The following is a 26,794-nucleotide window of genomic DNA, read 5'->3' as shown; positions in this document are numbered from 1 at the left end:
GGATCTAATCTTTTAGTGAGCTTGTGTCCCTGGACTATGATTTGTACAAGTTTCTCAGTTGTCCCCCTCTCTTGCCCATCATTGTGACAGGCTGGTTAGAAGAGGGATGAGTTAGTTGGTTGTTTCCCTTCCCAAGATTAGTGAGACTCTAATAAACCCAGTTTGTTAGGCTTTGCTAAAGTAGTTTCTTTTGAGGAGAAGCCTTTTAGGAGCAGGATGTTATGGGGTATTTTAAAATGACCACTTTTCTCTTCTTTCTGCTGCTTGTCTGAGGAGATTTTTCTCCAACTTTCACCATGGGAATGTAGAAGAGCTCCTGGAGGTAAAGTTCACAGAAGTGGATGTGTCCCCCTAAGAAAGACTCCCTTTTAAGCATTTCACTCTCAAGATTATCCATCCCAAGCATCCAGCATCTATTAGAGTTTAAGGTTTTTGCCGTAGTTCTGTGGGTGGTTCCTACTATATAAACTGTGATTCTCTGTATCTGCCTGTTGGTCTCTCTAATTTGGGGGCAGCTGTTTTCTCTGTGATAACAACTTTCTGATGGAACTAAGAAGAGTTGCTCATTTTCAGTTTCTTCATTGCTTTTTCTGTTTTTTTTTTTTTGTTTTGTTTTGTTTTTCTTGTTGTGAGGATGTAAGGACTTCCAAGCACCTTACATGCCAGACTCGAAACCAGATTGTCTATATATATATATTTTTTACATATCAGTGTGGTGTAAGTATATAGAAATGAATGATCATACTAACTAAAATGTTGAATTAATAAATCAAGACTATCTTCTAATTTACAAAAGGTCTTCAACAGCAAAGGTTTTTTTAGAAATGTGAAAATGCTTTTTAAAAGATGAATATATTAATGTTACTATGTTTATATCTACCCATATTAATAAATGCGACTTTTCTTTGAAGTCTACTATTATGCCTCCACTTCTCTGCCCTAAACACTCATGTGTTTTATTTTCAGTGAACTTTCTTATATTATTGATAACTTCTATTTTTGTCTTACTATTTTAAATAAATCAAATTTTATAAAAAACTAATTCATTGTTTCACACCATACATTGTACTCTATCTAATCCTGTAACAACATTTCTTTTCTAACATATAAAGCCAACCTATTATCATTTAGTATCACTGATTTTCTATGACTTTGACTTTCTTAAAATTACATTTATTTAATTATATTATTTATTTATTTGAGTGAGAGAGACATAGGGAGAGAGAGCATGAGCAGGGGGCAAGGGACAGAGGGAGAGGAAGAAGAAGACTCCTCACTGAGCAGGGAGCCTGACACAGGGCTCAGTCCCAGGATCCCAAGATCATGAACTGAGTTGAAGGCAGACACTTAACTGACTGAACCACCCAGGCACCCTTATTTTACATTTTTGATTTTTTTTAAATTTGAAATGATTATACACTTGTGAAAAGTAGCAAGTTTGGTACAGAGAAGTCCCTTTCACAATTTCTCTCAGTGATAATATTTTCTTTTTTTTAAAAGATTTTATTTATTTATTCGACAGAGACAGAGACAGCCAGCAAGAGAGGGTACACAAGCAGGGGGAGTGGGAGAGGAAGAAGCAGGCTCATAGCGGAGGAGCCTGATGTGGGGCTCGATCCCATAACACCGGGATCATGCCCTGAGCCAAAGGCAGACACTTAACCACTGTGCCACCCAGGCGCCTTTCAGTGATAATATTTTCTATAACCCCAACATAATGTCACACCCAGGAAATTGAATTGACTACAATCCACAGAAATTGTTCAGATGTTACTACTTTTAAATGTGCTCATTGAGTGTTTCTTTTTGTGTGTTGAAGGGCCAGGTATATGCAATTGTATCCAATGTGTAAATGTGGATAACAACTTCAACCAAAAAACAGAAAAGTAAAATCAGCATAAAGATCTCTTAAGTTACCACTTCACTGTCACTTTTTCTTCCACCCCTTACCTCAGCCCCATTCCCAGTCCCTAATCCCTGTGAACCACTAATCTATTGTCCATTCATGTAATTTTGTACTTTAAAGAACATTTTATGAATAGACTCATGTAGTATGTAATCTTTGTCATTGCTTTTTCACAGTGTAATTCCACTGAGATACATACAAGTTGATTTGTGTACTAACAGTTTATTTTATATTGATGAGCAGTATACCATATTATGGATGTGCCACAGTTTAACTACTCACCCACTGGAGAACACTTGGATTACTTCAAAATTTTGACTATTACGACTTAAGGTTTTATGAACTCTTGTGTACACATTTTATGTGGACATAGTTTTATTTCTCTGTGAATATTGCTTAAATTGCAATTTTAATATCATGTGGCATTTAGATATTTACTTTATTAGAAATTGCAAAACTTTTTTTTCTGAAGTGTCTGTGCCATTTTACATTCTCATTAGCAATGTATGATTGGTCCAGTTTACCTGAGTCTTTCTCAGTATCAGCATTGTCACTTAGAGAAAAATAAATAGAAGTTTTATTTTTTTACAACAGATGTTTAAAGATATTTCATCACATTTTTATTTCATATTTGCTTTATAGCTAAGGATGTTGTACATATTTTCATATAAGTATTTATATACCTAAGTGCACTCTATGGATAACATAGAGTAATCATAAACCATGCCTATTTATGTTGTTTGGCACATTTTTATAATTAGTTTATTTTTTTCCATTTTTACTCTTGATTTGTGATGTTTGTTTATATATTATAGCTAAAATATGCAACACAGCTTCTCCCATGCTTGCTCCAAAAATGTAGGATCAAAGAAGGAGAAGATTCCCTCTCCTGGGACACATCGCTGAAACACCCTCCCCTGGGATTGGAAGTTTAGGCAATCTTTCCAACCTCTGTACTTCTGCACAGGAGCTTCTGTCTGCATTATGTGACACTGTCCATGTTTGCTTTGTGCCAAATACAAGAATTTGATTGTTATTAATTTCATTTGCCTTGAAAGAGTAAAAGAGTGTTTTTTAATTTTAATTCAGAAAACCTATCTTGATACTAAACTGAAGATAGGGTCAAAGTTTTCTTCATTCTGTAAGGTGTTTGTTTCATCCTGTGATTGATAACTGTGTGTTAACATTGTTCCTTATTGGGCCCTTCAATGTATAAAAGCATGAGTCAGTTTGTTCAGAGTCTGCTTCCTGCTTTCACTTTCCAATATGTGAGTGGCCTAACAAGCCAGTTTTCTGTTTGGGCGTCATGTTTACAGTGTTTTAGAAACAGTGTGAATATAAGTGAACCAGACCTCAGGACTGGGACCCATGACAGCTCATGGGAGGGCAGTGGCCTTACCTTCCAGCCCTGGGACCACCAGCTGGGATGCAGCCTTTATGTGTGAACATCAGGACCCTTCTTCTCTTGGTTCTGCTTCCCTGGCCAGGTTCAGGTGAGTAAGATGGAGGGATAGGTGGGTTTTTCTTTACCCTGGAATTTAACTCAGAAGTAATTTTGTTCCATAGCACATTGCCAGGGGTCTGTTTTTTTCCAGGTCCTACCTGGACCAGCTGACAACCTCAGAACTGTTCTTTCAGTCATTTTTTGTTTCTTTGTTTGTCCCCCCCCCCCGTCTTCCTGTGTCTCTTTCCCTTTCTATGCTTTTTAGGATAAAATCATATAATTATGAAAAGATGATTCATAAACTGTATATAATAGAAGAGGAATATCTCAAATCTCAACACACTCTGTTATTAATTTGGTCCAGTTGATGTAACACATTTTCTAAGCTGAGCCTGGAAAAGAAAAGTCAGTTTGCTTCCCTGAGGAATGCTCTCTGCTCACTGCTGTCAGAACCTACAGTCAGAAACTTAGGGATCCATGGTCATGTTGCACCCATCCAGCTGCATGACCCTTGGCAGGGTATTGAACACTTTTGGCTTTAATAAATGCCCTTATGTTCACATGAGTGCATTTGAACTGAGATTGGATAACATTTACAGTATGGAAATGTTATATTTATATAAGGTTGTGAGAAAAGTGGTCCAACTGAGAAGACATGCTCACGCCAGACAAAAGGCTAGTTGAAAGAAGTATGAAGTATATTATTTCATTGCAAAAGAAACCCAAAACTGAAATATCAACACATTTTGATAGATAATAAGCATGATGATTTTAATGAAGATATGCTATGGAACAGCAAGAAAAAGATACATAATTTGTCAACAAATAAGGGAGATAATTTGTATCTCATTCCACTTCCTCAGAAACATCATCATTTAAAATACAGGAAAGCAATTAGCACTTATAAAATAAATTGTAATAAATAAATGAATAAATAAATTTGTAACAGAACTCAAGAAAATGAATTATATCTGGGAAGTTTTCTTTTTAAAATTAGCTTTTTGAGGGATAATTGATATACAAAAGTGCACATATTTAATATACAGCTTTGATTTGGGGCAGTTGGTGTTCTGTTTTCTTTCACAAGATAATCAATCAGATTCAGCCACAACAATGGGGATGCAAGGGACACTCAGGAAAACAAAGTGTATTTTTCTCACCTGTTCAAGAGAAACCGTCATATTTCATCCAGGGGGTTACATGGATAAAGGCACAGGACATGCCAAGAGAGGAGGTCAGCTAAGCAGTTTGGGAGCCTAAAGATTGGGAAGGCTCATGTGCAAGTATCTTTATTGGGGTGAAGGTGGGGCACATAGATAAAAGACACAAATTATATTCTGCATTTAAATATCATTAGGTCCTCATCTGAGGAGGGCAAGAAGGGAAACTTGTGGTAAAGTTCAGCCTTATCACAGTGGTACATGTGGTCACCTGGGCAAAGGGCTCACAAGCCTTTTGTGGACATATTGAGGGAAGAGGAAAAAGTGAACTGTAAAAATTTGCAAACAATCGCAAACACCTGTGTAAAAATCACCACAGTCAAGTTAATCAGCATATTTGTGCCCTCAATGAGTTTCCTCCTGTGATGCTGTTTTAAATTATTATTTTTATTTTTTTATCATTTTTAAATTCTTTATTTGATTTCTATTTAATTAACATAGACTGTATTAGTTTCAGGGGTAGAATTCAGTGATTCATCAGTTGCACATAACACCCAGTGCTCATTACATCAACTGCTCTCCTTAATACCCATCACCCAGTTACACCATCCCCCACCCACTTCCCCTCCAACCCTCGGTTTGTTTCCTATAGTTAAGGAGTCTCTTAAGGTTGGCCTCCCTCTCTATTTTCATCTTATTTTATTTTTCCTTCCCTTCCCCTATGTTCATCTGTTTTGTTTCTTAAATTCCATATAAGAGTGAAATCATATGGTATTTGCCTTTCTCTAACTGACTTGTTTTGCTTAGTATAATACACTGTAGCTCCAACCACATCGTGGCAAAGGGCAAGATGTCTTTTTTTTGGCCAAGTAATATTCCATTATATATATGTTTATATCCATTCATTTGTTGAAGGACATCCGGGCTCTTTCCATAGTTTGGCTATTGTGGACATTGCTGCTATAAATACTGTGTTGCATGTGGCCCTTCAAATGCCTGTTTGTATCTTTTGCGTAAACACTTAATAGTGCAATTGCTCGGTTGTAGGGTAACTCTATTTTAACTTTTTGAGGAACTTCCAGACTCTTTTCTATAATGGCTGCAACAGTTTGCATTCCCACCAATAGGGTAAGACAGTTCCCCTTTTTCCACATCGATGCTAATATCTGTTGTTTCCTGAGTTCTTAATTTTAGCTATTCTGACTGGTGTAGAGCAGTATCTCATTTTGCTTTTTATTTGTATTTCCTTGATGCAGAGTGATGTGAGCCTTTTTTCCATGTCTGTAGGCCATTTGAATGGCTTCTTGGAGAAATGTTTGTTCAGGTCTTCTGCCTATTTCTTGAATAGATTTTTTTGTATTTTTTGTTTGTTTGTTTTGTTTTGTGTTTTTTTGTTTTATTTTGTTTGTGTTTTGAGTTTGATAAATTCTTTATAGATTTTAGATACTAGTTCGTTATCTAATATGGCATTTGCAAATATCTTCTCCAATTTCGTAGGCTGCATTTTAGTTCGTTGACTGTTTCTATGATATACAAAAGGGTTTTTTTCTTTTTTTTTGTTTTATTTTGTTTTGTCTTGTTTTGTTTTTTTAGTTGATGAAGTCCCAATAGTTCATTTTTGCTTTCATTTCCCTTGTTTTGGAGATGTGTCTAGCCAAAATTTGTAGATGAGGTCAGAGAGGTTGCTGCCTCTGTTCTCCCTTAGGATTTTATGGATTCCTGTCACACATTTGGGTGTTTCATCCACTTTGAGTTAATTTCTGTGTATGGTGTAAGAAAGTGGTCCAGTTTCATTCTTTTGCCTGTGGCTGTCTAATTTTCCCAACACCATTTGTTGAAGAGACTGTCTTTTTTTCCATTGGATATTCTTTCTTGCTTTGTTACAGATTTGGTGACCATAAGCTTGAGGGTCCTTTTCTGGGTTTTCTATTCTGTTCCATTGATTTCTGTGTCTGTTTTCGATTTTGTCTTCATATTACAACTTTTTAATATATGTTGTCTTCATATTACAACTTTTTAATATAGCTTGAAGTCTAGAATTGTGATGCCTCCAGCATTGGTTTTCTTTTTCAACATTACTTTGGCTATTCATGGTCTTTTCAGGTTCCATCCAAAGCTTAGGATTCTTTGTTCCAGCTCTATGAAAAATGCTGATGGCATTTTAATAGAGATTGCACTGGATGTTTAGATTTTTTTGGGTAGCATAGGTATTTTAACAATATTCCTTCTTCCAGTCCATGACCATGGATTTTTTTTTCATTTTTTTGTGTCTTCCTCAATTTCTTTCATGCACATTCTATAGTTTTCAGGGTACAGAGCCTTTCAACAAGATGCTAGCTAATAGGATCCAATAGTATAGTAAAAGGATTATTCACTTTACTGTTTTTTAAGTGTCTGTGTGTGCATGCATATGCATATTTGTGTGGTAAGAATATTGAAGGTGAGTTATACCCTCTTAAAAAATTAGGTGCACAATACAATATTGTTAAGTATAGGTCAATGGGGTGCCTAGGTCTCTCAGTTGGTTAAGCATCTGCCTTCTGCTCAGGTCATGGTCCCAGGGTCCTGGGATCAAGACCTTCAATGGGCTCCCTGCTCATCCAGGAGCCTACTTTTCCCTCTCCCTCTCTGTCTGCCACTCCTCTTGCTTCTGCTCTCTCTCTCTCTGTTAAATAAATACATTTTTAAAAAAATATATAGGTCTAATGTTGTATCAGATCTCTATAACATTAATCTTGCCAACTATGATGTCCTCTTCACTTGAAAATAAAGGCGAAGTGGGATGCAGTTTTTGTTAATGGAATTGCTAAAGCAGAATGTTGCAGGATCATTGAGCATGAGAGTCAGAAAAGAATTCTTGGGGCACCTGGATGGCTCAGTTGGTTGAGCTATTGACTCGTTTTCGGCTAGAGTCATGGGTTGTGAGATCAAGCCCCATGTCAGGCTCCATGTGCAGTGAGGAGTCTGCTTGAAGATTCTCTCCCTCTGCCCTTGCCCTATATGCTCTTACCCTCTCTCTCTAAAATAAATAAGTACATCTTGAAAACAATAAAATTCCTGAAATGTTTAATGGTGCATCTTAATAAGTTTATTTAAGAAGCATAAGGACAGAACCCATGAGCAGAAAGAGCCGCACTTTTGCTATATGAAGCTGATTGTTATGTGTTTAGTGCTCAAAGGGGAGGGGAGGTGCTTTATGTATTAGAGCAGAAGTGTTTCCTTCAAATGTATGATCATAAAACTACTTTTGCAAGATTTCACTGGTGCTTAAATCATTCAGCTTGGTATTAGCTATGTGAGATGTACAGGCAGGCTTGAGACCCTTTAAGAATGTAGTAAGTAACACATACTTGATCCTTATTAAAATTTTGCAAGCTTGGGATGCCTGGGTGGCTCAGTTGGTTAAGTGTGTATCTTGGGCTCATGTTGTGATCCCAGAGTTCCAGGATCTAGTCCCAAGTCAGCTTCCCTGCTCAAAGAGGAGTCTGCTTCTCCCTCTGACCCTCTCCCCTCTTGTGCTCTCTCTCTCACCCTCTCTCTCACTCAAATAAATAAACAAAATCTTTAAAAAAAGGAATTATGTGAGCTATAGGAGAGAGTTTCTGGGCTAAAAGTGAACATTTTTTTTTTAATTCTATCTGTCATCATTTCCCTCTTGAACAATTTTTGGTCCTTAAATCTTGAATGTTGTTGAGGGGCAAAGGGCTCATCTTCCATGATTTGTTCAACCTACAGGGGTTGTAGAGATATCCCTACATATGAACTGAAATTGGCAATATCTGTCCCTGCAGGTATTGATTACAGATATACAGAATACAGAATCTGATATACAGATACAGATTACAGAAGGACATTGTTGTAGAGTCCAGATTGGACATCAGGGTGAATTTCTTTCAAGTAGTAAGGACCATTTGTTGACTGGGTGAAGAAGTCAGGAGCTACTTGCATCTATCTCAGCAACAGGAGAGAACAAAGTGAGACATCTTACGAGGATTACTATTATAATAAAAATAAAAAGCATGATAGCCAGAGGCACTTAAGTGGCTCAGTTGATTAAGCAGCTGACTCTTGATTTTGGCTCAGGCGATAATCTCAGGGTCCTGAGATCCAGCCCTGTGCCAGGCTTTCTGCTCATCAGGGAGTCTGCTTGAGGATTTTCCCTCTCCCTCTCCCTCTGCCCCTCCTCCCACTAGTGCTCATGTTCTGTCTCTTTAAAATAAATGAATAAACCTTTTTTTTTTTTTAAGTGTGGGTGAAGCCTTTTAGTGTGGATCATAGTCCACCTCTGGATCAGGAACTTAACTAATCATTAAGTGACAATGTAGGGTCTTTAAGAGCTCTGATCTGGTTTATTTTTATCATTAAGTAATCCTGATATAGTTTTGTTATAATCTGGAATGTAGATGCAACATTCTGCTTTAATAAAGGCACATGTTCCTCCTTGTGCTGCCGTTAAGACATCTAATGTCATTCTACTTTGTGGAATTGGTTTATGCATTTGAGTTACATTACTGCTTAGTAATGTAATGCTAGGTTGAGAGTCATTTAACACTTTAATTGTGTATTTACCAGGGACCTCCATGTGCTATATGACATCTTCTAAACCTACTGATGGAAGAAAAATAGGTGTCAAATGATCATACTAATGAAACATGGATCTTTCCAACATTGTTTTAGATATGGAAGATTATACAGACATGTGATAGTCTTAGTGTTATAACCTTGCATCCAAGCATAACCTATAGTACATATTCTAGTCCAGCCTGGTGGAAGCCAAGGCTACAAATTTGCCCCACATAATCATTGTGTCGATTGGATGCTAGCCATCTGAGGCATGATGGCCTTGTTCAGTCTGTAGCAAGCCAATTGGTTGCTTGTAAATTAATGGTATGGTCACAGGTTTCTGAGGTGAGCCATCCCATTTGATGAGTAATATTGGGTCATGAATCAAGTATATGGTTTTTCTGTTCCCAGAATAAAAAGGTCTTCATCTTAGTTTTCCTATTGTTGGAGTAAGCCACATATAGCCACTCCATATTCGATATAATCTTTCCTGAGTGTATGATAGGAAGGAATATGTACTTAGGAAATTTGTCATCAGAGCCAATCTGTTGGTTGGCATATTCAGGTAAAATCTTGATAATTTGAGGATAAGAGAAAGGCCTCCTATGTCCTGGAGAGTCCCATGTAACATTTAGCATAAGACAGCAAGAAACATTACTCTTTTTTTTTTTTTGTAATAGAAATGTCCCTATATGTGTTAGATTTGGTTAAAGGTGGCCACTGTGTGCTTGGGTAAACCCTCTACTTGTAATTTATATCAATAGAGATGCCTCCCAGGACCAATATGGCTAAGAGATAAAACCATTATGAAACCTGATGTCTATCATTAACTGTATCCTAATTATGAGGAATCACTGGCAAGTAGGAAATGACTTGTCCCAGGAGATAAGGGCATCCCCAAGTTCATTCTCCAGTTCTATTATAAGAAAAGGGATCCCTTCCATTATCTCCACAAACCTATAGTTAACCTCATGGAATGGGGTACGCTTTGACTTTTTAGAACAGATTTTGTTATCTCAGCCACATAGAATTGATCAAGGTGACAGCTGAGTTACACAATTATTGTGAAGTTTATCCCATTGTCCAGATATTTAAATAATCACATGTCCTGGGGGTCTCTTTTATTATACCACAGACTAACAAGCCACAGGATTGTCTATATGTGAGCTATTATGGCAATCCTTCTGAAGGTAACTTCAAGTTGTTTAGTTTAGGCAAATAACAAACATTTAAAATCCAATCAATTCTGTATGTGTAAGAAAGATCTAAGGAATGGGAATACACTTTTGTTGAAGGAAAAAAAAAGCCAATCTAAACTCAAATCTAACATCTAAACAGATACTTTATTGAAACACATTTTTCTCTCTAAATTTACCCTCATTTCCAGAGATAGCCAAATCAAGACTAATTTGTTTATAAAACAAGTATGGTTTTAACAAAACTAATCTAATTATTTATATAAGCTCATCAAAAATACTGATTGATTACATGGATCCTTTAAAATGTGCTTTGCTGCAACTTTTCATAAGGAATCTCCAGATTGAAATTTTAATAACCTTTTGAGGCCAGAGCAAAGTGAAATATTTGTCATCATACTAGCCTTCAATACCTGTAGAAGGTGTATTCCTCTTCTCAAGGTCTCCAATATATCCTGCATCTGCCAAGGAGTGTCATTCCTCACTCACCTGGTCAGGCTGCTGGGAAATCCATAAACATAATATCAGGCCAAATTCTCAAGGGGCTTTATTGGCTTCAATATTCAACCTCAATTCCTTAAAACTATCTGTTCTCTCCAGGTCTATCCAGTTCTCTTTCAAACATGACATTCCAGTCAAAGACTTGGTAATATAACCAGAGTTTCCAATGGTGTCCTGTTGCCAGGAGAACAGATTCTCATGGAACTTATGCAAATGATTTTAATTGCCATGGAAAAAAGAATACTCACTGACAGTTTAGAATTCTGGAGGGTTCAGGTAGGGAGAAAAGATAAATGCTTCAATTTTTTTCACAAAGGAATATTTTATCATTTTCCTTAATTCATTCAGTCCTATGTTTTTCATATTTATTCAGTTTAAATGTAGCTTTCCCATTAGTTCTGGAAATTCTTACCCAGGACAGTTTTATGATTTTAAATATATAAAACACCTGTATTTGTCAAAAATTCTTTCTGTGAACCTCTTTGCAATCAAAACCCATTTCAGAACAGTAACTGTAAATGACAAAGAAAAAATCAGAAATGGACATGGTTAAAGATCTGATATGAGAATTTATTATAATGCAATTGAAGAAAAGTGTGGTTATTTCTGTGACCCACGACATTTCTATAATTCAAGTAATGACCTTTTATCAGGGCATATTATAACTTATAGATCAGGAATTTCATATATTTTCTAGAATAGCATTTACCCATACAACACAACCTAAGGCTTATCACTATTGTTTTGACAATGCTGTCTGAGTAACTTCACATACCAAATAGACAAGGATAATTAGTAAAAAGGACTCCATTTACCATTTAAATCTTTAAAGTTTGTTAAAAATCTCGGAGAGTTAAAGCACATGTCCTAGAAGTATTACAGATCATTATAAATCTAATATTTATATTTAACCAAGGTGACAATAAGGTACTCTATAGGAAATCATATCTTTGTTAGCAATACTTAGCTCCTTCAACATCAAGAATGTTTCATTTATTTATTTATTTTTTTAAGTAGGCTCCATATCCAAAGTGGAGTTTGAACTCACAAACCTGAGATCAAGAGGTGCATGCTCTAAACTGACCCAGCCCGCAGCCCTGAGTAGTTTTACCTTTCTTAAGTAATAAAATCCTGATAGGGCGTGATCCCGGCGTTCCGGGTTCGAGTCCCACATCGGGCTCCTTGGCTAGGAGCCTGCTTCTTCCTCTCCCTCTCCCCTGCTGTGTTCCCTCTCTCGCTGGCTGTCTCTCTGTCACATAAATAAATAAAATCTTTAAAAAATAAAAATAAAAAATAATAAAATCCTGATAAAGACAAAACATAGAAGCTTCGCTTTTAGGGTAGATAAAGAAAAACAAAAAATAAAACAAAAAGCAAAAAAGACCAAAAAACTGGTTTTCTGGGGAGAAAAACAACAACAACAACAACATTCTTTACACTGTCTTATAAAGAGCAAACTATCAATTCAAAGAAACTTTGTCTTTTTAACAAAGAGAAAAGCAGAATTTCAGTCTTATACCAATGTACTTTAAAATCCATTCATTTCAACCACAGTCCTGATCATATATAACAATATTTTCTAAAGATTTCCCTTCACAAACCTTCTACAACTTTCCTTTTCATTCAGATTTTATCCTAACCCTTATCTCAGCAAACAACCAGTCTCACTTTAGGACAAAATTACCTTTATTTTTTCCCCTCAACAATATGTATTCCCATTCTTTATATATTTCTTACTAAAAAAAAAAAAAAATAGGGGCGCCTGGGTGGCACAGCGGTTAAGCGTCTGCCTTTGGCTCAGGGCGTGATCCCGGCGTTATGGGATCGAGCCCCACATCAGGCTCCTCCTCTATGAGCCTGCTTCTTCCTCTCCCACTCCCCCTGCTTGAGTTCCGTCTCTCGCTGGCTGTCTCTATCTCTGTCAAATAAATAAATAAAATCTTTTAAAAAAAAAAGTTGTAACCAATTGTGAACTGTCACTTACCCAGAATTATTTAGGTCTGAAATTCATAAATAATTCATAAATTTCCCAGCTCCAGCTTCTTGAGGTGAGAATATAAAAACTGCATTTTAGATTGCTTTATTCTTTTGAGTGAGGCTTGAATGGCTCTATATTTTCCCCTTAGAACCGCCTTTGCAGTGTCCCATAGGTTTTGGACCATTGTGTTTTCATTCTCATTGGTCCCAAAAATTGTTTAAATTGACTTTTAATTTCCAGGCCAGTGATTGGTATTAAGGAGGACACGTATTGCATGGTGCACTGGGTGTTATATGCAACTAATGAGTCATGGAACTTTACATAAAAAAACAGGGATATACTGTATGATGACTAACATAATGTAATAAAAAATTAATATAAAAATAAAATAAAATATAAAAAAGTCATCTTCTTGAGGACAAATTGCAACAGAGATTCTCATGAGCTTACCTGACCTTTAGTAAAACTTGGTAGAATAAAAGTTTCATACTTAATGCTAATAACTCTAAAGACATATCTGCCTTAATTAAACTAACAAATTAGTTTAAATACAAATATGTTGGACCTGGGTCCACTTAAACGTCAACAATTTGTTCCTACTATCAATTTTTTACCGGGGACACCCATAGGAAAAGGAAGTGGACAGTTTATGTCTAAGAGAACCCTTGGAACCCTGCATGTTGATTAGGGATGTGCTGCATTTGAACCTCATACGGTGGTGGTCCAACTGCTTGGGGTGCTCTTTGCTCCTGATAGCAAGGATAGGAGGAGCAGCAGCCAAAGGCACTGGGGGCATGGAGGATGGTTTAGGAGCCAGTTATGCAAGCTGCACCCATAGTGGGGCAGAAACAGGATGAAGGGAAGGTTGAGGTAAAGAAGGTGAGGTGCCATCAGCAAGGCTGGAGGAGAATAAAAGTCCAGAGGCAAAGAAAGAGGACTCCCAGTCTTAAACCTGGTCAGCTCAGACAGAGAAACATACACACACTTTCTATCCACCAACAAAAAGTGAAAATAGGCAGCTCAGCCCATGTTGGGCTGGAGAAGAGAGGGAAACTCCCTGAAACAAAAGGAGTCTTGGCAACTGTTTTGGAATATTCCTTAAAGTCCCTGTCTTAAGGTATATTAACCAGATAATTGACTCCAATTATCATGGTTATTACCCTGGAAGTGAATGAGGGAGGAAAGCCCATAAACAACAAGAGCCAGGCAACATTCATCCAGTTCTTTCAAAACATTCCATATCTGACACACAAAAGAAGAAGCAGACAGAGAGGAAATATGTGACTCAGAAAAATAAAAGGGGGCATGTACAGTATCTTGACAGCAACAAGTTTACAAGAGAGACAAGGTGGGGGCACATAGAAAACATGACATATCACAGGTGACTTGGTGGATTAACAGAAGTAGAAGGGTCAATGCAGCTGAACTGATGATGGATTAAGGGCTAGAGGGTAAAGAGAGAGGTGTCCTTAGGCCACCTAAGGTAGGATGAACAGATCAATGTTTTGGTACTGGCCCATAAGGGCCTGACCATTTGGGATTTTGGTCAATTTTCCCTGACATCTACAATAATGGTTTAATTTATAAACAGTATTGATATTTAAGGACCCATTAATGGGCCATTTTTCATCATCCTCCAGAGAACATTGAAGCCAGGCATTATTATAGAAGATGAGGTGTTTCTTTAAATCCTGATGTCCAAATTGACCCCAATGTGTTAGGAGACAGCCCCAAAGGGAATCCTTTTGGACTGAGAAAGTAGATCCCTTAGCCAGTCCCTACAAAATGAGGAAAGTACACTAACAACCTAGGGGTCGGTTACCAAATTCTCCCTCAGCTTCCAAATGGCATCACATCAAGAATATTGCTGAAGTTTCCTGGGGTTTAGAGAGGTGGCACCCATCTCAACAACTCTGACACCTTTGTTCTACCTGAGAGGGGATGTTGACCTCTCTGAATGGAATCAATGCCACCAACATTGGGGCTTCTTCTTCCCATTTTGAGAGAGACAATATATTTGGTAACCAATAATAACAATACCACTTGTAAGCCTCTAGATTTAGTATAAATGAATGGAGTATAGATCCTGGCCTTTGTGAAGAAGGGGCAGCAATTTTATGTCATAGTATGCATCATATATCTAAGCTAGGTAGGTGTTTGTCTGTGTCTGTCACAGTGGTTAATTAGATGAACAGCTAGATAATCTGGTGGATGTATTACACCACCTCACCTTCTTCATGGGAGAACAACAGACAATTCCATATCTTTGGCAGCATTTACTTTTCCAGGCATTGTGAGGAAGGAATTCAAAGTAGTAAGGGCAGAATGCCAGGGCCCAGTTAGTTGTCTTTACTCTCAGACTATCACAAGATAGTTCCTGAATCCTACACCAACAGTGATAAGAAAGCCAACCCACCCAGCACATGGGAGACAGCATTGAACGTGTACCACTTTGACCTCCCTTTCTTAGATACTGTAAAGATTCTGCTGAGATGATGCTCTCCCTTATTATTAAGCAATAAGCTCAGTTTTTCTCCATCAATTAATTATTCAATGGATCTTTGTGAAGACTCATAAATTGTGAGTTGGCTCACATCACATACAACTTCATCATGTCTGAGTCAGAATATCCAGCTCCAAATGGCGAATGTGCCAAGGGCCCAAATCTCATTTTGTAGCCTCCCAATCTCTTGACATCCCAGATATATTTTGGCAAATAAATGTACCACTGAACTCTAAGCCTTATGTACCATTTAATTAGAAATGTCCTGTCTATTATTAATATTGCTCTAGAAAAGAGAGAAAGAGAGAGAGAGAGACAGTAGGTTATTGTCTGAGATGTTGTAATGCCCATAATTCACCTTAAGTTTCATACAGATTCTCAAGTTAACTATATCCCAGCTTGCCCAATTATGTGGCAGACAAGTTGTGCCACACACCCATCCTACTTATTTCTTAACAGATTTACCTTGCCTGGTCAGAGTCCACTCCCTGTTGTTTGCTTTCAATTATCAACCTGTCCAATCTCATTTTTTTTTTTTTTAGTCTATAAGAGCTTATGTAATCTGGATTTTTATTTTTTTTATAAAATAATTTTTTATTATATTATGTTAGTCACCATACAGTACATCCCTAGTTTTTGATGTAAAGTTCCATGATTCATTATTTGTGTATAACACCCAGTGTACCATGCAATATATGCCCTCCTTAATACCCATCACCGGCATTCATTTCTAAGTATAGTCTGCATAGAGTAGGGACTCTATTAGAATTAAATATACACTAGGTGAAAAAACAGCTTCTGCAAAAATACATTATTTTTTAATGTTTTTACTTTGATCAGATGGTTGCTTTTCTTGCTATCTTTGTACTTCTGATTGCACAAAAACAGATGCCTTACTTCTACACAGAAGGGCTTGAACTACAAATAGGAAGTGAAGAAATCCTATTACACAAAATGTGGATAATGCATAATAAATACTTAATAATCTCAATTGTCTTGAGAAGCCTATGACAGGAAAATTTAAAAAGTAGGTTGGACTTTGTTGGGAGTTTAGATATTTTATTTCACTTGCATATAAAACCAGTAAAGAAAAATTAGATTTTAAGTGAAGAGACTTAAAAGTAAATTTTCCTACCAACACAGAGCATCTTTTCCACAAATATAGAAAAGAACTAAACAGCATATAGTTCAAGATGGTGGCAAAGGACCTCGCCTCCTCCCACAGGCACAACAAATCTACAACTACATACGTAATTCTCTGAAAGTAGAACTTGAAACTAGATGAACAGAGACTTCACATAAAGGTCAGCACTGAGTTGGGTAAAAGAGGGAAACATACAGTCTTGATAAGGAAAAAAGAAAAACAAAACCAAAACCAAAACAAAAGAAAACAAACCAAAGCGAAAGCACCCAGGATGATATTCCATAGTCAGGAGACATCTCAAATGTAAGAAACTTCCATGAACAGCAGGTACCACAATAGGTACCCTAACCCTTATATTCTGCATGGAACAGTAAGCCCCCAAAACACCTGTATTTGAAAAACAACAAGGAATACATCAAGGAAAATGATAGCATTATAGGAAAAGGAAAAATCTTTTTTTTATAAAGGGCTTTCACATAAACTCACTTGACAAGAAAACAGCTGCAAAAATACTATATCAAAAATGTATATACCATACATGAAGAAGGACCACTTACTAATTTTGGTGTCCCTACCAAAAAGGCAGAAGACAGCTGAGTCTATCATTATGGACTGAGACACTGGCATAATCCATTTTTGCTATCTCCTTCTGCCATGCTGCTCCTAGAACTGCCAGGTGACATTTTGGAATTCTCTCTCTAGTCTGTTGATGCCAGGTGGCACGCCCTGCTAAGAGCTGACACAAGAAAACTACCTGAAAAAGAGTTCAAAGTAAAGGTCATAAAGGTACTTACCAAACTCAGAAGAAGAAGGGATGAATACAGTGAGAATGCCAACAAATATATAAAAAACATAGAGACAATACCCACCAGAGCCAAAGAATACAATAAGAGAAATGAAAAATACACAAGAGGTTATAAACAGCAGATTACATGATACAGAAGATTGTATGAGCATTCCGGAAGACAGGGTAGAAGAAATTACCAAAACTGAAAAGCAAAAAGGAATAAAAAGTAAGGATAGTTTAAGGGACCTCAAGGGATGACATCAAGCACACTAGAATTCACCTTGTAAGGGTCCCAAAAGGAGATGGGAGAAGGAGAAAAGGGAAGAAAACTTATTGAAAGAAACAAGAGGTGAAAACATCACTAATCTGGGGAGTAGGATGAAACAGACTTCAAGGTCCATGTTGCATACAGAGTCCCAAAAAAGATAAAGCCAAAGAAACCCTCACCAAAACACATTATAATTAAAATGTCACAAATTAAAGATAAAGAGCGGATCCTAAAAGCAGTAAGAGAAGAGTAATTAGTTACATGTAAAGGAAGCACCATAAAACTATCAGCTGACTTCACAGCAGATTTTGCAGGCCAGAAAAGAGTGGCAGAATATATCCAACGGTTAAAGGAAAAAAGGGGGAAAAATGACCACCAACTATACTCTACTGGCAAAATTGCCATTCAGTATTTGAGAGATAGTTTTCCAGAGAAGCAGAATCTAATGGAGTTCATCACCACTAAACTAGCTTTATAAGAAATTAAAAAGACTTTTTTAAAAAGATAATTAAAAACCATAACTAGAAATGAGAGAGTATAGGATAAAAATTTTAGTGGTAAGGTAATCATATAGAAAAATGGTGGATTAATTACTTATAAAACTGGTAATAATGTTAAAACATAAAAGCGGTAAAATCATCTATATCAAGAATAATTAGTTGGGGGATAAAAAATAAACAGATAAAAATATGATGTCAAACATAAAACATGGAGGAGGAGTTAAAATACAGTGCTTTTAGAATGTATTCAAACATTAGTGACCACCAACTTAAAATACTCTGATAAATACATAGATTGTCATATATGTACTTCTCTCATGGTGACCACAAACCAAGAGTCTATAATAGATCCATAAATGTTAAAGACAAAGGAATCCATATATAACACTAAAGAAAGTCAAAGTCATAATTTTGCAAAGGAATAGAGCAAGCAAAGAAGAAAGAGACAGAAGAGAATTACTGAAAACCCAAGAAATGGCAGTAAGCACCTACCTACAAATAATTACTTTAAATATAAGTGGATTAAAGGCACAAATTAAAAGACACAGGATTGCTGCATGGATAAGGAACATGACCCATCTATATACTGTCTACAAGAGACTTTATTTAGATCTAAAGACACACAGAGTGAAAGTGAAGGATGGAGAAATATATTCATTCTAAATGGAAATGAAATGAAAGTGAGTAACATATGAAAACAAAACAAAACAAAACAAAAATTCTAAAATTCATTGAATGCAGCAAAAGTAGTTCTAAGAGGGAAGATTAGCGATAGAGGTGCACCTCAAGAAAAATCTCAAATAAATAATATAACATTATGCCTAATGGAACTAGAAAAAGAACAAACACAAGCCCAAAGTTACTGGAAGGAAGAAATTAATCAGAAGGAAAGATCAGAGTGGACATGTATGAAATAGATACAGTGTTCTATGGATCAATGAAACTAAATGTTGATGCTTTATGAAGATAAACTATATCAAGCACATTTAGCCACACCTATCAAGGAAAAAAAGGAGAGCACCCCCAAAAAAATTCGGATAGGCCGGTGATGAGTATTAAGGAGGGCACGTATTGCATGGTGCACTGGTTATTATATGCAAGTAATGAATCATGGAACTTTACATCAAAAACCAGGGGTGTAGAGGGGCCTGTGTGGCTCAGTAGTTAAGCGTCTGCCTTCAGCTCAGGGCATGATCCTGGCGTTCTGGGATCGAGCCCCGCATCAGGCTGCTCTGCTGGGAGACTGCTTCTTCCTCTCCCACTCCCCCTGCTTGTGTTCCCTCTCTCACTGGCTGTCCCTCTGTCTGTCAAATAAATAAATAAAATCATAAAAAAACACAAACAAACAAACTAGGGGTATACTGTATGGTGACTATCGTAATATAATGAAAAATATTATTAAAAACATAAAGGTCAATATCCCTGATTACTATATGTACAAATACCTTCAACAAAATATTAACAAACTAAATTCAATAACACATTAAAAGGATCATACATCATGATCAATTGGGATTTATTCCAGAAATGGAAGTGTGTTTCAAAATCTGCAAATCAATCAACCTGATACAGTATATTAACAAAATGAAGGATAAAAATAATGTGAACATCTAGATAGATGCAGAAAAACCTTTGGACAAAATTTATTATCAATTATGATATAGAAGGAACATATCACAACATGAGGTTGTGTATGACAAACCAAGAACTAACATCATATTCAACAGTGAAAAGCTGAAAGCTTTGCCTCTAAGATCAGGAAAAAGACAATGATACCCAATCTTGCTACTTTTATTCAACACAGGATTGGATCTCCTAACCACAGAAAGTATTCAAGAAAAATGCATCCAAATTGGAAAATAAGTAAAATTGTCATAGTTTGCAAATGGCATATTATATACAGAAAATGTAAAGCATCTGTCAAAAAACTATTAGAATTAATTTTCTGTAAAGTTGCGGGATACAAAATAAATATATAGAACTACGTTGCATTTCTACACACTAACAGTGACCTATCAGAAAGAAAAATTAAGGACAGAATCTCATTTACAATTGCATCAAAGAGAATAAAATGACGAGGAATAAATTTACTTTTTTATTTTTTAATTTTAATAATTTTATATTGTTATAATAGTCAACATACTGTATATCCCCAGTTTTTGATGACTTGTTCCATGATTCATTATCTGTATATAACACCCAGTGCACCATGCAATATGTGCTCTCCTTAATACCCTTCACCTGCCTATTCGATTCCCCACCTCACTTCCCTTTGAAGCCCTCAGTTTGTTTCCCAGAGTCCATAGTCTCTCATGGTTCATTCCCCCTTCTGTTAAATTCCCCTTGATTCTTCCCTTGCTTCTCCTACCAATCTCCCTGCTATTTCTTATGTTCCATAAATGAGTGAAACCATATGATAATTGTCTTTCTCTGCTTGACTTATTTCACTTAGCATAATCTCCTCCAGTCCCGTCCATGTTGCTACAAATGTTGTGTAATCGTTCTTTCCGATGGCTGAGTAATATTCCATTGTATTTATGGACCACATCTTCTTAGTCCAGTTATCTGTTGAAGGGCATCTCGGCTTCTTCCATGACTTAGCTATTGTGGACAATTCTGCTATGAACATTGGGGTGAATACGGCCATTCTCTTCACTACATATGTATCTTTGGGGTAAATACCCAGTAGTGCAATGGCTGGGTCATAGGGTAGCTCAATTTTTAACTTTTTAAGGGACCTCCACACTGTTTTCCAAAGTGGCTGTACTAACTTGTATTCCCACCAACAGTGTAAGAGGGATCCCCTTTCTCCACATCCTCTCCAACATTTGCTGTTTCCGGCCTTGTCAATTTTTGCCATTCTAACTGGTGTATGGTGGTATTTCAAGATGGTTTTTATTTGAATTTCCCTGATGACTAATGATTTTGAACATTTTTTCATGTGTCTGTTAGCCATTTGTATGTCTTCATTGGAAAAGTATCTGTTCATATCTTCTGCTCATTTTTTGATTTGATTATTTGTTTCCTGTGTATTGAGTTTGAGAACTTCTTTGTAGATCTTAGATACTAGTCTTTTATCTGTAGTGTCATTTGCAAATATCTTCTCCCATTCCGTGGGCTGCCTCTTAGTATTTTGGACTGTTTCCTTGGCTGTGAAGAAGCTTTTTATCTTGATGAAGTCCCACAAGTTCATTTTTTCTTTTGTTTCTCTTGCCTTTGGAGATGTGTCATGAAAAAAAGTTGCTCTGGCTGATGTCAAAGAGGTTGCTGCCTATATTCTCCTCTAGGATTTTGATGGATTCCTGTCTCACATTGAGGTCTTTCATCCATTTGGAGTTTACTTTGTGTATGATGAGAGAGAGTGGTCAAATTTCATTCTTTTTCATATAGCTGTCCAATTTTCCCAGCACCATTTATTGAAGAGATTGTCTTTGTTCCCCTGGATATTTTTTTCCTGCTTTGTCAAAGATTAGTTGCTTAAAGAGCCAAGGGTCCATTTCTGGGTTCCCTATTCTGTTCCATTGGTCTATGTCTGTTTTTGTGCCAGTACCATGCTGTCTTTTTGATCACAGTTCTGTAGTATAGCTTGAAATCCGGCAACAAGATGCCCCCAGCTTTGTTTTTCCTTTGCAACAGTTCCTTGGCGACCTGAGGCCTTTTCTGTTTCCACACAAATTTAAGGGCTGTTTGTTCCAGTTATTTGAAAAATGTCGTTGGTATTTTGATCGGGATAGCATTGAACGTGTAGATTGGTCTGGGTAGCATGGACATTTTAACTATGTTAATTCTTCCAATTCATGAGCATGGAATATTTTCCCATCTTTTTGTGTCTTCTTCATGTCTTTCAAGAGTGATTTGTAGTATCAGGAATATATATCCTTTACGTCTCTCGTTAGGTTAATTCTGAGATAACGTACGATTTTTGGTGCCATTGTAAATGGAATGGATTCCCTAATTTCTCTTTCTTCAGTCTCATTGTTCATGTATAGAAATGCAACTGATTTCTGAGCATTGATTTTGTATCCCACCACATTACTGAATTACTCTGTAAGTCCTAGTATTTTGGGGTGGAGTCTTTGGGGTTTTCTATATAGAGTATCATCTCATCTGCGAAGAGAGACAGTTTGACTTCTTCTTTGTTGATTTGAATACATTTTATCCCTTTTTGCTGTCTGATTCCTGTTGCAAGGACTTCTAGTACTATGTTGAATAATAATGGTGAGAGTGGGCATCCTTGTCATATTCCTGATCTTAAGGAAAAGGCTTTCAGCTTCTCCCCATTGAGAGGGATATTGGCTGTAGGCTTTTCATAAGTGGTTTTTATGAAATTGAGGCATGCACCCTCTATACCTACACTCTGAAGTGTTTTAATCAGGAAGGATGCTGTATTTTGTCAAATGATTTTTCTGCATCAATTGAGAGAATCATATGGTTCTTAACTCTTCTCTTTTTTTATACTATTTTTTATTATATTATGTTAGTCACCATACATTACATCCCTGTTTTTTGATGTAAAGTTCGATGATTCATTAGTTGTGTATAACACCCAGTGCAGCATGCAATACCTGCCCTCCTTACTACCCATCACCAGTCTATCCCATTCCCCCACCCTCCTCCCCTCTGAAGCCCTCAGTTTGTTTCTCAAAGTCCATAGTCTCTCATGCTTCATTCCCCCTTCTGATTACCCCCCCTTTCTTTATCCTTTTCTTCCCCTACTGATCTTCCTAGTTCTTATGTTCCATAGATGAGAGAAACCATATGATAATTGTCTTTCTCTGCTTGATTTATTTAACTTAGCATTATCTCCTCCAGTGCTGTCCATGTTACAGCAAATGTTGAGAAATCGTTCTTTCTGATAGCTGAGTAATATTCCATTGTATATATATACCACATCTTCTTAATCCAGTCATATGTTGTTTTAACTCTTGTTGATATGATCTATCACACTGATCAATTTGCGAAAATTGAACCACGTTTGCATCCCAGGGATGAATCCCACTTGGTCATGATGGATAATCCCTTTTATGTACTGTTGGATCCTATTAGCTAGGATCTTGTTGAGCATTTTGGCATCCATATTCATCAGGGAAATCGATCTGTAATTCTCCTTTTTGATGGGGTCTTTGCCTGGTTTGGGGATCAAGGTAATACTGGCCACATAGGAAAACTTTGGTAGTTTTCCTTCTGTTTCTATTTTTTGAAACAGTTCAGAGAATAGGTATTATTTCTTCTTTGAATGTAGAATTCCCTGGGGTATCCATCAGGCCTTAGACTCTTGGTTTGGAGGAGGTTTTTGATCACTGCTTCAATCTCTTCATAATCAATTGTTCTGTTTAAATCATCAAATTCTCCCTCTTTCAGTCTTGGTAGTTTATAGGTTTCCAGGAAGGCATCAATTTCTTCCAGGTTGTTTAATTTATTGGCATAAAGCTGTTGATAAAAGTTTGTAATGATCCTTCCTATTTCCTTGCTGTTGGTCGTGATCTCTCCCCTTTCATTGATAATTTTATTAATTTGGGTCCTTTCTCTATTATTTTGAAGAAGTCTTGCCAGTGGCTTATTGATCTTATTTATTCTTTCCAAGAACCAGCTTCTAGTGCTGTTGATCTGCTCTACTGTGCTCCTGGTTTCTAATTCATTGATCTCTGCTCTAATCTTGATCAACTGCTTTCTTGTGCATGGGTTAAGCCTGTTCTTTTGTTCCAGCTCCAGTTTCCTGAAGTGAGAATATAAAAATAGCATTTTAGATTTTTCTATTCTTTTGAATGAGGCTTGAATGGCTATATCTTTTCTCCTTAGGACCGCCATTGTAGTGTCCCATAGGTTTTGGAGTGACGTGTTTTCACTTTTATTGGTCTCCAAAAATTGTTTAAACTGATTTTTAATTTCCCGGTTTACCCAATCATTTTTGAGCAGGATGGTTCTTAGTTTCCATGTGTTTGAATTTCTTCCAAATTCTTCCTTGTGATTGACTTCAAGTTCCAAACCATTATGGTCTGAGAATATGCAGGCAATAATCTCAGTCTTTTGGTATTGGTTGAGACCTGTTTCGTGACCCACTATATGGTCTATTCTGGAGAAAGTTCCATGTGTATTCAAAAAGAATGAGTATTCTGTTGTTCTGGGGTGTAGTGTTCTATATAAATCTATGAGGTCCATCTGGTCCAGTTTGTCATGCAAAGCTCTTGTTTCTTCATTGATTTTCTGCTTAGATGTTCTGTCTATTGCTGAGAATGGAGTGTTGAGGTCCCCTACTATTAACCTATTATTTCCTATATGTCTCTTTATTCTGGTCAAGAGTTGGCTTGTGGGGGCACCTGGGTGACACAGCAGTTAAGCGTCTGCCTTCGGCTCAGGGAGTGATCCCGGTGTTGTGGGATCTAGCCCCACATCAGGCTCCTCCGCTATGAGCCTGCTTCTTCCTCTCCCACTCCCCCTGCTTGTGTTCCCTCTCTCACTGGCTTTCTCTATCTCTGTCGAATAAATAAATAAAATCTTTAAAAAAAAAAGAGTTGGCTTGTGTATCTAGCTGCTCCCCTGCTGCGATCATAGATATTTATTATTGTCATATCCACTTGTTGGATACATCCTTTAAGAATAATATAGTGTCCTTCTATATCTCTAACAGTCTTTAGTTTAAAATCTAAACTGATATGAGAATTGCTACCCCAGCTTTCCTTTGAGGTCCATTGGCATGAAAAATGGTTTTCCATTCCTTCACTTTCAGTCTGGATGTATCTTTAGGTTCAAGATGAGTCTCTTGTCAACAGCAAATGGATGGGTCATGTATTTTATCCAATCTGCAACCCTGTGGCGTTTTATGGAAACAGTTAGGCCATTCACAATGAGAGTGAATATTTAGAGATATGATTTTAATGATGTCATGTTGCCTGTGAAGTCTTTGTTTCTATAGATTGTAACTTTCTCTTCTGTATCACTCTTGGGGCTTTTTTACCTTTATAGAACCCCCCCTCAATATCTCCTGTAGGGCTGTTTTGGTGGTTCTGTATTTCTTCAGTTTCTGCCTATCCTGGAAGGTCCTTATCCCTCCATCAATTCTGAGTGAGAGCCTTGCTGCATAAAGGATCCTTGGCTGCATGTTATTCTCAGATAGAGCTTTGAAAATACGCTGCCAACCCTTCCTAGCCTGCCATGTCTCTGTAGACAGGTCTGGCATTATTCTGATATTTTTCCATCTGTACGTAAGGATTTCCTTCCCCCTGGCAGCTTTCAGTACTGTGTCCTTGGATCTAATATTTGCGAAATGCACTATGACGTGACGTGGTGTAGGTCTGCTTTCATTGACCTTGGGAGGGGTCCTCTCTGCCTCTTGGGCACAAATGCTTCTTTCTTTTGCCAGATTAGGGAGGTTCTCAGCTACAATTTGTTCAAATTTCTCTTCTAGACCTCTCTCTTTCTCCACCCCCTTGGGGATGCCAATGATTCTGATATTGGAACATTTCATTGAGTCAGTAATCTCCCATAATCTACATTGTTGAGATTGGATTTTTTTGAGCCAAGTTTCTGGTTTAACTTTCTCTTCTACCATCCCACCCTCCAATATACTAATTCATTCTTCTGCATCATTTACCCTGGCCGTCAGAGCATCTAGTATAGACTACATTTGATACATAGCATTTTTAATTTCTCCCAGTTTCACTCTCATTTCCACCCTTAGAGATTCTATATTCTCGTTAATATTTTTGTTCATATTTTTTCAAACCTACATATCATCCTGACTGTTGTTACTCTGAACTCCACTTCTGACAATTTGGTTATATCCATATCCATCAGTTCTGTGGCAGAGGCCACAGGCTCATTATCTTTTCTTTGCTGGGGGGGGGGATTTCTCCTCCTCATCATTCTAATGAGGAGAGGTTGTGGGGATGCCCAGAGCCCAAATTATTGACCAGAACCCAGGCAGTGTGCACTTGTTTCACTGGGACTTTAGGGATGTGGGCTTCTTGATTTTTCAGCCTGCTTTCTGGGGGAGGGACCTGCCACTCTGATATTCAGGCAACCTTGTTTGGGTACATTCACCCCGTCCCCTGCAAGGGGGGACGGGGATGGGCACAAGGTAAGCTGTTATTTCCGGGCTTTTATTCTCTGGTGGCTTTCCCTTGCGGTTTTCTGTGACTCTTCTGAGAGAGCAGCAGTGGCCATATCCTAGCCCCTGTCTCAGAACAGAGAGATCGTAGTCTGCTCTCCACTGAGTTCTCTTGGCCACTTTAACTCTGTTTTTGTCAGAGCTGCTAAAAACTCTGCAAGAGTCCCAGGTTGTGCACCCCACAGCCGGTGTCCCAGCCCTCACTTTCAGGGCTGGCACATATCTCTCCTTTGTGCTTCTAACACTGCCAGCCTCCCCTGGTTCCCGTGCATGCTCCCAAGCTCCCTGTTTCAGTGTGGTTTGCACATGCTCTGGAGCACCATTATTCAGTCTGGTCGCACATGCACTCCCGAGCTCCCAGGATCAGTCCGGTTCTAGTGAGCACTCTGGAGCTCCGGTTTTCAGTCTGGTCACATGCCTGATCCCAGACTCATGGTCCCAGTGTGCTCTCTCACAAGTGCCGATCTGTGAGTCCGGCCCCTCCCCAGTGTAAGTGCCTACTGCTTCCTGGCGCCTGAGCACATTGGCTCCCTCCCCCCTTCCATTTATCTTAGAATATCTGTGTGCAGATTCACAGCTCCCCGCTTCGTACCTCAATATTCAGTGCTGGAGCTGTTAGTTTGTAGAGATCCAGATGTATCTTCCTGCATCTCGGTCTGATTCCGTGGGTTTTCAGGATGGTCTGGTAGATACCCAGCTCGACTCAGGGGACCAACTGAAAAAGTGGTCCCCTACTC

This window comes from Ursus maritimus, unplaced genomic scaffold (genome assembly GCF_017311325.1).
Source record: "Ursus maritimus isolate PB19 unplaced genomic scaffold, ASM1731132v1 scaffold_5, whole genome shotgun sequence".
Lineage (NCBI taxonomy): Eukaryota > Metazoa > Chordata > Mammalia > Carnivora > Ursidae > Ursus > Ursus maritimus.
The sequence above is the reverse complement of the archived record's forward strand: the minus strand, read 5'-3'. Positions refer to the sequence as shown.